The sequence below is a fragment of the Salvia hispanica genome, chromosome 3 (assembly GCF_029641045.1).
Source record: "Salvia hispanica isolate PSC_SH4W2 chromosome 3, Shi_PSC_v1, whole genome shotgun sequence".
Lineage (NCBI taxonomy): Eukaryota > Viridiplantae > Streptophyta > Magnoliopsida > Lamiales > Lamiaceae > Salvia > Salvia hispanica.
Genome location: NC_142694.1, coordinates 65,911,300 through 65,924,534, shown reverse-complemented (window position 1 = coordinate 65,924,534; position 13,235 = coordinate 65,911,300). Strand labels below are relative to the sequence as shown.

Below are 13,235 nucleotides of genomic sequence, written 5' to 3'. Positions count from 1 at the left end.
GAGGGTGCTTGGAGACGTAGGCAATTTGGCCAAACTCCGTTATCAAAGTTTCGGGTGTGTTCTTTCTTTATTATTTATTTTGTTCCGCATTTATTTCTAGGTTTGCTTTTCTGCTGTGATATTGTATTCAATATTATTTGCGGGTTTTTGTAGTAGTGTTTTGTACACCGACTGATAAATTCTGTTTGGAGTCTGGTAATCAAGAGAGTGTCCCCACCAGTCTTTCCAGAGAATTTATTTGGGGAAGTAATTTTATCGAGGTAGACCCCATTGAGTTAACTCTAAAATTACTGAATCAGTTCATTTCACTATTTGAGAGAAAATTTGCCCGGTTTTCTCAACAAGTGGTATCAGAGCCAAGGTTCGTCCTTTGTTCTCTTTGTCGGTAATATTGAATACTTTATTTTGAGTTTGTAATGGCGGGTAATGATCAAGAAGTCAAGGCTAGTTCTTCGTCATCATGGTCGAGGCTTCCACTGTCAAATACTCCCTCCGTCCCGCTTTAGGAGTCCCGGTTGATCAATTTTAGGCGTCCCGCTTTAGGAGTCCCGGTTGAGATAAATTAATAAAAAATGCCTACAAAGTGTTGAAAGTGGGTCCTAACATCCACTAAAACTAATAAAAAAGTGTTAAAAGTGGGTCCCAACATCCACTATAACATTTATTTATTGGACACTCAATTAAAACTGGATCCCAACATCCACTACTATATTTATTTATTACACACTCAAACACTTTTTTCTTAAAACATGTGCCCGACTCAACCGGGACTCCTAAAGCGGGACGGAGGGAGTATGAAATTGACGGTGGAGATATTTGACGGTACTGGCCATTTTGGTATGTGGCAGGGGGAGGTTCTAGATTCTCTTTTCCAGCAGGGTCTTGACATTGCCATTGAAGAAAAGAAACCAGAAGATATAGATGATAAAGATTGGAGTACCATAAATCGGTTAGCTTGTGGAACAATTCGGTCATGTCTGTCCAGGGAGCAGAAGTATGTTGTCAAGAATGAGACTTCTGCACATAGATTGTGGAAGACACTGGAGGACAAATTTCTGAAGAAGAGTGGTCAGAATAAGCTCCTTATGAAGAAAAGGTTGTTCCGTTTTAGATGTGAAATTTGAGGATGAGGATCTGGCATTGATGTTGTTGTCGTCTCTTCCTGATGAATTTGAACATCTAGAGACCACATTGCTCCATGGTAAAGTGAATGTGTCTTGGATACTGTATGTTCTGCTTTGTATAGTCATGAATTGCGAAAGGCAGATAAAATGAAAGGCAAAGCAGTTACAGATGAAGCATTAGTGGCAAGGGGTCGTCAACAAGGCCGATCAAAGGAGAGAAGAGGAAGGTCCAAATCGAAAAGATGAGCTGCCAAAGATGAGTATGCTTTCTGTTATGAGAAAGGACATTGGAAGAAAGACTGCCCAAAGTTGAAGAAGAAAGAAAAGGCTTCGCAGGATGCAAATGTTGTTGAATGCAAAAATGATGCGGAGTCGGATTGTTCTTTGACCGTTTCACCTGCAACATCGCATCCAGACGAGTGGATATTGGAATCAGGTTGCACCTATCATATGTGTCCCATCAAGGGGTGGTTCTTTGATTTCCAAGAACTCAATGGCGGACTTGTTTTTATGGGAAATTATAGTCCATGTAAGACAGTCGGGATAGGCTCAATCAAGCTGCAAAATCAGGATGGATCCACCAGAACTTTGAAGGATGTGCAGTATGTGGCCCAGTTGAAGAAGAATCTCATCTCATTGGGGGCCTTAGAATATAAAGGCCTAGTTGAGATGATGCGAGATGGAATTCTTAAAGAAACTTCAGGAGCATTGGTGATGTTGAAAGGCGTGAGGAAGAACAATTTGTATTACTACCAAGGTAGTACAGTTGTTGGGACAGTAGTGCAACTTCGAGTAACAAGAAGGATGCAGAAGCGACAAAGCTTTGGCATTTGCGATTGGGACATGCTGGTGAGAGATCATTGCAAATTCTCGCCAAGTAAGGATTGTTGAAAGGTACGAAGTCTTGCGAATTAGAGTTTTGCGAGCATTGTGTTCTGGGGAAACAACGAAGAGTGAAATTTGGCACTGCAATCCATAATATAAAGGGAATTTTGGATTACGTGCACTCTGATGTGTGGGGACCTGCCAAGACTCCGTCACTTGGAGGTAGACACTATTTTGTCACTTTTGTTGATGATTTTTTCAGAAGAGTTTGGGTGTACACTATGAAGAGCAAAGATGAAGTCCTTGGGATATTTCTAAAATGGAAAGCTCAAGTTGAAAATCAGGTGGGGAAAAAGATCAAGGTTCTCCGATCTGACAACGGTGAAGAATACAAGAGTGATCCTTTCCAAGATGTATGCCAGGAGTGTGGCATAGTTCGGCACTTCACATTGAGAAATACACCACAGCAGAATGAAGTGTCAGAGCGTATGAATCGAACACTAGTGGAGAAAGTTCGTTGTATGTTGTCTAATGCTGGGCTAGACGGGAAATTTTGGGCTGAGGCCCTCACATACGCTCAACAGATTGTCAATCGTTTGCCATGTTCTGCCATTGATGGCAAGACTCCTTTAGAGGTATGGTCCGGTAAACCTGCAACTGATTATGATTCCTTGTGTATTTTTGGTTCTGTTGTATATTATCATGTCACTGAATCAAAATTGGATCCACGTGCAAAGAAGGCTTTGTTTATGGGTTTCAGTGCTGGTGTTAAAGGATATCGGTTATGGTGTTTGGAGTCTAAGAAGACGATTGTAAGTAGGGATGTTACCTTTGATGAATCTTCCATGTTGAATAAGGTAAATCCAAATAGTAGTGATACTTCGCAGCCGGTGGAGTATACACCGAAGCAGGTGGAGTTCGAAGAAGCAGTTATGATCCCGACTATGAACACCACAAATGGCTCTCCTACGGAAGAAGAAGAGTCAGATGATGAAGAGGTTCCACCCCAAGAACCTTCGCAGCAATCAGAGCCAATTGCAGTTAGGCGAACGAGGCGGGAAAACAAGAGACCTGCTTGTTTTGCGGATATGGTAGCATATGCGCTTCCAGTTGTTGATGATGTTCCAGGTATCTTTTCGAAAGCTGTTGAAAGTTCAAAAAACGATGGTTGGAAAGGTGCTTTGGAAGAAGAGACGCAATCTCTTCAGAAGAACAAGGTGTGGAAGCTGATGCCGTTGCCGAAAGGCAAGAAGGCAATTGGATGCTAATGGGTTTTTGCAAAGAAAGAGGGATTTCCTCACAAAGATGATGTTCGCTACAAAGCAAGATTGGTAGCTAAAGGCTACGCCTAGAAGGAGGGAATTGATTACAATGAGGTATTTTCTCCTGTTGTTGAACATTCATCCATTAGAATTTTGTTGGCTTTGGTAGCGCAGTTCAATTTGGAGCTAGCTCAACTTGATGTGAAGACCGCGTTTTTACACGGTGATTTGAAGGAGGAAATCTATATGACTCAACTGGAGGGATTCGAGGTTGCTGGTAAAGAAAATTGGTTTGTAAGTTGAACAAATCGTTGTACGGATTAAAGCAGTCTTCAAGACAGTGGTACAAACGGTTTGACAAATTTATGAAGGATCAGATGTACACAAAAAGCAAATATGACCATTGTGTGTATTTGCACAAACTTCAAGATGGTTCCTACATCTACCTACTCTTATATGTTGATGATATGCTGATAGCATCAAAGAGCCAAGTTGAAATTGACAGATTGAAGGCTCAGTTGAGTAAGGAGTTCGAGATGAAGGATTTGGGGGAAGCCAAGAAGATTCTCGGCATGGAGATTACAAGGGATATAGAGGGACGCAAGCTTTGGCTAACATAGAAGCAGTATTTGACCAAAGTACTTCAGCGTTTTGGTATAAACGATGATTCCAAACCTGTAAGTACCCCACTTGCTCCTCAATTTAAACTTAGTTCTCAGTTATCTTCAAATACGGAAGATGAGTGGGAATATATGACGAAAGTTCCTTATGCTAACGCAGTTGGAAGCTTGATGTATGCAATGGTGTGTACAAGACCAGACATTTCACAGGCTGTTGGTACTGTGAGCATGAGCAGGTACATGCATGATCCAGGCAAGGGTCATTGTGAAATGGATTCTGCGGTATATCAAAGATACTGTAGGTATTGGTTTGTTGTTTGAGCAGGATGAATCACTTGGTCATTTTGCAGTTGGATATTGTAATTCCGACTATGCTGGTGATTTGGATAAGCGAAGATCTACTACTGGCTATTTGTTCACTTTAGCGAGTGCGCCAGTTAATTAGAAGTCTACCTTGCAGTCAACAGTAGCTTTGTCTATGACAGAGGCAGAGTATATGGCTATTACTGAAGCTGTAAAGGAGGCAATTTGGCTTCATGGGTTGCTGAAAGAATTGGGTGTTGGTAAGAAACAACTTGAAGTGTATTCTGACAGCCAGAGTGCTATTCATTTAGCAAAGAATCAGGTCTTTCATGCAAGGACGAAGCACATTGATGTTCGCTATCATTTTGTGCGGGAAATTCTCGAAGAAGAGAAAATTGTCATAAGAAAGGTTCCGACTTTAGAGAATCCTGCAGATATGTTGACCAAGGTGGTGACGAAAGCCAAGTTTGAACATTGTTTGGACTTGGTTAATATTCTGCGAATTGGAGTTGGCGCTTAACAACGCCAATATGAAAGCACCACGGGTCATTAGTTTGGGTGGAGAAGATTTGTGTTTGGTGGGATTCGAAATTTTGCCAAGGTGGAGATTTGTTGAAGTTTGTAGTATACAAACTTTGACTTTTGTAAAATTTTCATATCCCACATCGGTGGGGAGTTAAAAAGTTGGGGGAGTGGTTGCCTATAAAAGGAGCACTCCTCCCTCATTTGTAAATCATCCTCAAACATTTGTTTCTCTTCTCCATTTAATATAATCGGGCTCTGCTGAGGATGCTCGGAGACGTAGGCAATTTGGCCGAACTCCATTATCAAAGTTTCGGGTGTGTTCTTTCTTTATTATTTATTTTGTTTCGCATTTATTTCTGGGTTTGCTTTTCTGCTGTGATATTGTATTCAATATTATTTGCGGGTTTTTGTAGTAGTGTTTTGTACACCGACTGATAAATTCTGTTTGGAGTCTGGTAATTAAGAGAGGACAGTGTCCCCACCAGTCTTTCCAGAGAATTTATTTGGGGAAGTAATTTTATCGAGGTAGACCCCATTGGGTTAACTCTAAAATTACTGAATCGGTTCATTTCACTATTTGAGAGAAAATTTGCCCGGTTTTCTCAACATATAGGAGTACTTAAATGCTAGAACAACACTATACAAATCATAACAATAGTAATATGTCAGTTGAGTATGCGTAATAACTGATAATTTTGTCTTGCTCAAATCTCATAGACTGAGGATAAAAGTATCAAGTATCAAGTATCAAGTATTTAGTCTATACCAACAATCGAATAAGCAGCATTATAAGACTCCATCGATCAATTCTAAGCTACATCATGGAGCTCTATAAATTGATAAGTATGTATGTATTGTTTATTCATACTTTGGATTTTCTTTGAGGTTTAATGAGATTAATTTACGTATTTGGGTGGATTTTTGTAAAGAATTGAATATAATGATGTCGAGGCAGTCTAAAGGAATGATTGGAAAAATGAAGGATTTTTTTTTTTTTAATGTAAATTTTGAAAAACTAAACAAGTATAAAGGATAAAAGATTAAAAGCTGTTGGAGATGATTCTATGCGGGAAGATCGGATTTTGTTTTCATATAAAATGAGATTTTTTGGAATTGTAATAGTGAGGATTTAATTAGTATTAATCGGCCAAAAATATTGAAACATTTCTTAAAATATACTAGAGCGAATTGTTTAATTACCGAGAATTTTTAAAATTTTTCTTAAACTTAAGTTAAATTCTCTAAATTCTTAAATTTTTTCTTCTTAAGTTTTGATCTTGCACATCAACTTCTAAATTTGTCAATAAATTACTAATTATGATTTGTTACGATTTTGCGACTAACCAAAATTATGGCACTAACATGGATTGTTAGTGCCAAAAATTGTGCTACTTTGTTGTTTGGCTGCAGTGATTATGAATTGTTAATCGGAAGAGAATGATGACAATGTCGAGTGATTGATGTAGGGGTGACTATTGCAATTACGCAACGGAACGGATAGGATGCTGTACATTTGTGAAATGTTGATTGTTTTTGGGTTGTAGTGGTTTAGGAAGAAGGTGTTTTGTTGCTTAGTTGATGCTCGGTAGTCTTGTTTAAGTTGTTTACAGCTATACCTTTCGGGCTGTTATAGTGTTTATGCATGTAAAACGCTAAAAAATGAGTTCCGGACGGGTCTTAGATCCTCGGATTACATTCTTGTATCCATTTGACTCCAGGACATGCAATGTCTTTTTCTTATCTTCCCGGTGTGGTGAGGACTGAGGAACGAGTTAGGGGTATACTGGTGAGATTACCAACTTGTTTCAACAAGTTCTATTTGGTACTCTCTCTGTCCCAGTCTAATTGAGACTTCTATTTTGGCATTGGAATTTAGGTAGTGGTTTTTAGTTGTTAAATTATTAATAGTAAAGTAAGACAAATAATAAAGTAAGAAAGAGAAAGAAAGAATAAAGTAGGAAAGCGAATAAAGTAAGAGTACAAAAGAGGAAAAAATAGGAGAGATGAATGTGTTAATTATGCCAAAAGAGGAAACGTCTCACTTAGGTTGGGATGTACAAAAAGGAAATTCTCACTTAGGCTGAAATGGATGGAGTATTTGGTTTTGGCTTGGAGATAAATGAGTGAAGAAGGGTTTTCTTTCATATCAAGTAAAAGAACAGGTTTTCCCATCATGAGATGCTAAGAGACATGCTTGACATACACCTTAATTTGAAGTGTTTGTTTGAAAAACTACCTTCATTGTCTTAGGTAAATTCATGGTGTTGTTTCATCTAAGGATCATGCAATCTTTGGTTCATCATGGGGATTGAGTAGAAACACGGTTTTGTTTCTGGTATCTTATTTTGAACAATATGGATTCACCAATATCAAAATTTTAGTATTGACAAATATTTTTAGGGAATTACACAAGTAATGGCTTTCTTAAAATATCTTGCAATGGTGGCTTGAATCAGATGCGGTTTGCGGTATGAATTTGTGCATGCTTTCTCAATTCTTGCCAACTGTGCTTTGCTTGTCTAAATTTGCATCTTTGGAGTTTCAGATTTGTGACATGGTAACAATTGCTCGACTTCTAAATCTTACGATAGTCATTCCAGAGCTTGACAAAACATCATTCTGGGCCGATCCTAGGTATTTCTCATTGTTAAATGGTGCACAAAACATAATTGAAAGGGAAGAAGAAAAGAGAACGGTTGTTTTGAATAGGATGATTATTTCATTGTATAAAGCACCCTTTAAATAGGGATTACAAACAAGTAAATATAGTAGAACTTGTGCTCCAAGTAATCTTGAGCACCAAGTATTCTTGAGCTTCAAGTATTCTTGGGCACCAAGTATTATAATTTAATTACAAAATATTTTGTCAATCACCTAATTGGAGTAATTGATTCCAATCACAATCTTTCCTTTTCTAACACTCATTATATGGATTATTGATATCTTTCGTCCATATGCATTTTCAAATCGTCAATTTTACATCCAGCAATTTCGAGGATATTTTTGATGTGGAACATTTCATCAATTCATTAAGAGATGAAGTCCGAATAGTAAAGAGATTACCAAAGAGGTTTGGCCTACAATATGGATATCAACCACTTGTGAAGGCTCCTGTTAGCTGGTCAAATGAGCAATACTAATTGCAACAGGTCCATGTAATTATGTCTATGCTTATATTTCTGATGATTTTTCAAGAATCATTGTAGGATCTCGATTTCCTTCCCTTGATGTACTAATGTCCATAATTCATATATAGAAGCTGAGAAAAATCATTGTAGTTTCTGCTGCTATTGAAAATGCAATGCTAATTGAAACAAATGAATTCTTGTTACTGTTCATCTATCAGAAGTTCGCTGTAAAAATCTTAAAATCTACCTTTGCAGATTCCTCCTCTCTTTGTTGAGCACAAAGTGTCACACTTCAACCGAACAGATTCGCGGCTGGCCAACAATGAGATTTCACTGGAACTTCAGAAACTTAGGTGCCGTGTCAATTTTCAGGCTCTAAAGTTTATGTAACAGTCCGCCCTCCTAGGGTACAATAAATGCGGCGACTGCTACCAAAACAGACTCAAAGAATTCGACATAGGCTAGGGTTTTTGTTTAAAGAGTTTTGACCAAGAATTTAATGGAACTATCAGAGCATTTAAAACAACAACTTAACCTAGAAGCTTAAATAAGAAAAAGGAAGGTATCATAAATTACGATCAAGAATCTCAAGAGTACGACATAGTTTCCAAGATAAAAACCACAAGATAGTCTGAGGCCTCTAAACCGAAAGGAGAGTGCAAAATATTCAAAATAAACATAAGTGTATCAAAACTCAGCGGAAAGCGACCAAGAGAAAGAGTAGCTATGTATGAAGACACAACTTCGCTTGAAGTTCAAAACAACCATCTTAATTAATTATCATGCTCAACACCCGCCACCGCTCGTCATCGTTCCACCTGCACATAAGGAAAACACATGCATGGCTGAGTATTTTGAAATACTCAGTGAGCTCATTGCCAAAACATTTTATAAGTTATGCCACCCTTACCAAGTGAACTCGAGTTTTAAGCAGTTATAAGAGAATATCACGAGTATCACAAAATATATTTTCCAATAGACTGGCCAGTCAAAATAACTCCCCATTTTTCCTCAACAATTCAACAATCACAATCATTCCATAGTGCGACGAAAGTGTGGCCACACTTTTCGCCCACGAGACCGGCCGACTAGCAAGGACGGCTCCCGATCCCCCCGTATACACAGCCTGGTAGGGTTTGCGGCCCGTACTCAGACCCGAATTCGTTTAACATATCCATAGCCCTATAGCCCAATGGAGCGAACTTTCAAACTGGGCATCAGGCGCACAATATCACAACAAAACAGACATAGGCATGACATAACAGTTAAACCACCCTTATTTCTCCACATTCATAAGTTTGCACATAAAGGAGTTTAAGAGTAAAGCCCACCTCGACAGCTTAGGTTTCAAGTATGTTCTTTCCTTTGTTATCCGGCTTCGTAACTGAGGTTTCACCTTTTTAATCACATAGGCACATATCACAAATCAGATTCAATACATACTCCTAACTCATGCATGTCTCAACGTTTTTTCCTTTTCCCATCGACCTATCTTAGCATCATTAATCAATCAAGATCATGTTCATCACATAAGTTCCATTCGCATCCCAAATCTAGATCTAACATCAACATGTGTCATACAAGAGTATATAGCCATCAAGCACACACCACACAACACAACACACACACACGACACGCACACACACACACACCACACGCACACATGCCGCACACATGTATACATAATTTCCATATCCCTTTTATCCCACTTTCACTCAAACAAGATGCATGAGGGTTCAAGAATACCGATTAATCGGTCAGAAAGAAGAGGAATCGAGTAGAAAGAAGAAGATAAATATGAGAATACCTTTTTGAGAAAAACGAACGGTAGAAACAAAGTAAAGACTTGGTTCTTCAAAAATCTTGAGGCTCAAACTCTATTTCTTCTCAAAGGATGGAGGATTAATGGAGTAAAGCAGAAGAAAATTGAGAGAGAATGGAGAGAGGGTGGGGACGGAAATTATGGGTAGGGGGCGAAAATTTGTGATGGCTAGGGTTAGGTTTTTGGCTTCTTATTTATAGAGTTTAATAAGATCTTTAGGTAAATAAAATAGAATATTTGGTAAGATCTTATTCTTCACAATTAAATAAATAAATATTGTGAAGTAGGGGAGAAGAATTAACAAAAATAGACTAGGGTATCAAGGCTTGAAATTTTCGAAACATATGGCTCCCAATTAGCCAAGATATTGTTTTGGTATATTTTACGGAGTAGAATAAAATATCACAGAGCAAAATAAAAATAAGAATTCTCCCAACTTGGGATTGAAATAGGCGTCCCCTATGCCTTTTTAAATAAGGCATGGATTTTGAATATTAACTAAAATAAGATAAGGCAAGATCTCTTGAGGTATGGAAAGATTTGGTAGAATATTTAAATTCTAGGTATGTAAGGAAATCAAATAAGGGGTTAACTAAAATAAAATAATTTTTTCCTTCCCACAATAGGTGATTTTCGAAAATCACCAAGAAACAAGGGGGGGGGGGGGCGATTTTTCTCTCTTTAAAATAAGGAATAATTGGGTCTTGGGGATTTAATTTGGATAAATATCCCAAAAAATTAAATTAAATCCGGAAAAATAGAATTCCTTCTCCAAAAGTCAAGGGGGTCGAAAATCTCAGGAATTGGGTGGCTAGTATTTATGGAAATTTTCCTAATATTCTCACTCACCCATAAACAATAATTCATCTCATAAATTAATAAATCACATGCCACATCACATAATCAAAAAGTTTGACCTTTCAAACCTCCAACACAAAACCCTAGACTCGACTCGGACAAAGCATCTCATGCAATAAATGCATTCATAAATTAATTCACGTCTCCACGTCATCAAAATAAATTCTAAGGCTCTAAAATTAGGGTTCGGGTATGTTTACTCCTCAGATCGAGGCACTGGGAAACAAGTTGATCCAAATAATGCAACAGAAGGGGCCGCCCTATTTAGCCTTGCATTTGAGATATGAGATGGACATGTTGGCTTTTTCTGGATGCACCACATGGATGCACCAAGAGGAAGCAGAAGAGCTCAAACGAATGAGGTATTTATTCCAACCAATTTCACACTTCTTTGGACCAAAAACTGGGTTTGGAATGAGGATATTTTTAGAGGATTCTTATCCGTTCCTTTCCCTGGATGCTTAGAATAAGAATAGAACTTAATTCATAAACTTAAGAAAATGCTTTCGTCTATTCTTTCGGGTTGTTTGGTTTGCAAGATTGTATCTCGAGATTAAATGGGTTGTGTGTTTGGTTCATGAGATTAAATCTCATATCTCAATCTTAGATGGACACTCAATCCTAGATTATATTTTGGTACTCCCTCCGTCCACGAAATATTGTCCAAAAGTGGGTTGAAAAAGTTAGTGGAATGAGGGTCCCACATTTATTTATTAGTTTTATAGTAGAATGTGAGTGTAAAGAGTGAGTGGAAAGTGGGGTCTATTTACTAAAAATAGTAAAGAAGCAAAGTGGACAACTTTTCACGGACGGACTAAAATGGCAAAACTGGACAACATTTCACGGACGGAGGGAGTACTATTTTATCTACGAAACCGAACACCACCTCAATGTTTTACGTGCATGATCATATAATTCATCATAGCCATACATTTACAGCAGCTTAGTTTTTCTAACCCTTTCTTCCTCACATGCTGATACGAGAATATCTCTACAAATATCTCATATCTCTTTCCCATATTTTCCCATATATTTATTAGGATCTTTTGTCTTGATTGTTAAGTTATGATCCCTATTATAAATAGGGCTATTGTTGTTCCCATTATTCAATCAGAAATACAATTATCCTATTTTATTTTTACGCTTCTATTTCAATTCGGTATCGATCTTGGTTTGATCGATGGGCAAAGCTCCCGCGACTACCTCGTCTACCTTTTATCTCTCGCCGTCGACCTCTCGTCGTCGTCGGAATCTTATTAAGAGATTGAAAGCACCAATTGTTAAGCACCAATCGACGGGCAAAGCTCCCGCGACTACCTTGTCGACCTTTTATCTTACATTGAAAGCGCCAATTGTTAAGGGTGCAATCCCTTAACAAGATTCCAACGACGAGAGGTCGACGGCGAGAGATAAAAGGTAGACGAGGTAGTCGCGGGAGCTTTGCCCGCCGATCAAACCAAGATCGATACCGAATTGAAATAGAAGCGTAAAAATAAAATAGGATAATTGTATTTCTGATTGAATAATGGGAATAACAATAGCCCTATTTATAATAGGGATCCTAACTTAACGAGCAAGACAAAAGATCCTAATAAATATATGGGAAAATATGGGAAAGAGATATGAGATATTTGTAGAGATATTATCGTATCACATGCCTTTCCTTATTCCGTGTTCTTGACTTCTCTGCATCAGATACGCGTTCCCTTGGTGGAGGGAAAAAGGGATAGTATCAGAAGAAAAAAGATCACATGGCTTATTTGGATCGTACACATAGATCTCTTAGATATTCTAGGTTGATACAAATTCAGGTGAAAAAGGAAATGCTATTGGCCCCTGAGGATCTGCGGCAGTTCCAGAACCATTCTTCTCAAATGGCAGCACTTGATTTTATGGTTTCTGTTGCCAGTAATATCTTTATTCCAACGTACGACGGTAATATGGCAAGGGTTGTAGAAGGCCATCGTAGGTAAGAGATGAACTCTCTAACTGGTGGGCGTTGTATCTTAATCAAATCTAGCAACACAAAATCTGAAGAACCTCATGTTCTAATATTTTGCAGGTATCTCGGGTTCAAGAAAACATTCCAACTGGATCGTAGAAGACTCGTGGAACTTGTTGATTTACATCATAATCAAACTCTCTCATGGGACGAGTTTTCAGCTGCTGTGCGGTTGGCTCATGAGACGAAAATGGGACAGTCGTCTCAGCGTAGAGTTATTGCTGACAAGCCGAAAGAAGAAGAATATTTCTATGCGAACCCGGAGGAGTGTCTGTGCGGGCTTGTCGCCCATTTGGAATGCTACCGTTCCTTGATGAGATAGGCCTCCCGACGAGGAGTTACTGATATATAATGTAAAGATTGAGCATAGAGTGGTCTCAAGTTATAATACCCCGTATCTTTCTTTTATAAAAAAAAATAAACTATTGTATGTTTTGGGTATTTTCAAAAGTATTTTGGAATGATTTTAATTCTCAATTGATTATTTGTAAACGTTTTGAACTAACGAGTTTGATTTTCCAGATGTTTTACAGGTTGTCCTACTTGACCGAGGATGCGTCCTAGCAAAATAAATAAGGTTTAAGTGTTTGTATTTGATTTATTAGGTAAAATTAGTAGTTTTAGAGACTTGAAATTTTAAAATTAGAATATAGAGAATTTGATTAATGTCATTTATAATTATGTTTTTCTCTTTTTGTGTGTTGGTTCTACACATAATAGATTGACTAAGATTAAAAAATCAGTACATGTTTGAACAATATAATTC

General features: G+C 38.0%; 1 pseudogene; it reads left to right on the top strand.

The window, feature by feature from the left end:
* Positions 1-3,963: 3,963 nt before the first annotated feature.
* On the top strand, positions 3,964-12,939 carry LOC125210573 (rhamnogalacturonan I rhamnosyltransferase 1-like; annotated as a pseudogene).
* Positions 12,940-13,235: the final 296 nt, after the last annotated feature.